The sequence below is a fragment of the Sinocyclocheilus grahami genome, unplaced genomic scaffold (assembly GCF_001515645.1).
Source record: "Sinocyclocheilus grahami isolate Dianchi unplaced genomic scaffold, SAMN03320097.WGS_v1.1 scaffold209.1, whole genome shotgun sequence".
In the NCBI taxonomy this organism is placed as follows: domain Eukaryota; kingdom Metazoa; phylum Chordata; class Actinopteri; order Cypriniformes; family Cyprinidae; genus Sinocyclocheilus; species Sinocyclocheilus grahami.
Window position 1 is genome coordinate 2,068,434 of NW_015505388.1, and position 1,093 is coordinate 2,069,526.

The 1,093-nt window shown below is 33.1% G+C and overlaps 1 protein-coding gene across 5 annotated transcripts in view; it reads right to left on the reverse strand.

Annotated features, from left to right (window-relative positions):
* Positions 1 to 735, reverse strand: part of pikfyve (phosphoinositide kinase, FYVE finger containing) — a 30,112-nt gene extending 29,377 nt beyond the window's left edge. For all 5 annotated transcript variants that reach the window (XM_016286437.1, XM_016286438.1, XM_016286439.1 and 2 more), the window contains exon 1: positions 572 to 735. The gene's annotated coding sequence lies outside the window, so the exon portion shown is untranslated. The remainder of the gene's footprint in view (positions 1 to 571) is intronic.
* Between the last annotated feature and the right edge of the window lie 358 nt (positions 736 to 1,093).

Sequence of the window (1,093 nt, forward strand, 5' to 3'; positions counted from 1 at the left end):
CCGTGGGTGTTTTTTATATATATATATATATATATATATATATATATATATATATATATATATATATATATATATATTTATCATATAACGGTACATGTTCAGCTAATTGTACTATTGTTAACTATACATGAGCATTACTATTACAAACACGGCAGAAAAGAGCGCGGTTGTGTTATTATTTTAGCGTGTGAACTGGATAACATAAATAACAAATAATTTTGCGTATTGCAAAATGCTCATTAGCGAATATACGAAGACATAATAGAATGCAACAGAGCAAATAAATACAGATAAAACTGAGCTATGTCACATCTAAGCAGTGATGCTGTAGACTGTTTTGATCTGAGAGTAACTCATCCGTTTAATCTGCTAGGCTTATCATTTAGACAATCAGTTTTGCTTGCGGTTATTTTACAATATACATTTAACGCACACGATAGTTTTCGACAACAACGTCAAATTTCCTGTTTCATCCATCAAAGGCCCCAGTAAAGTTAGCAAAGCTAGCTGTCTAATGAACTAATACCAGCGTACATGTATCATCACAGCATAACATAAATGTTAGACGTACCTGTGCCGCCTTTTTACACCATGTCTATGTCAGCTGTTTAGAGATGTCGATAAACCTTGATGTATTTAATCCAGAGACATTTCCAGTAATTCCACCCTTGTGATGTTCGGCGACTTGATCAGACCTGCATAGTCGACCACAGAGAGTTCGAGCAGCGCTATTATAAACTGTGTCCCAAAGTGTAATTCCAAAGTGTAAAGGTCCCAAAAGCACGGACTCCTTTTTTATTTATTTTTTTATTAACCAGAACAAAATATACAATATTTTACAAAAACATGCCAGAGTGTACAAACCATTGATTCATTAATCAAAAACCCTATATTCGTGAAAAAGATTGCAAGTCTTCTTTGCTTTTTTATTAACAATGTTCTCCAAACTGGTGCAGTAGTCCTTAGTCTCTTGAAGAAAAAGAATGAAATTTGGCTTGGATCCTGACCATTTCTTCTTATGTATGTGCAATTTCCCCAAAATAATAAAAAGCTGTACAAATAAAGTAAAATTATTATTATTACGTTCACTGGA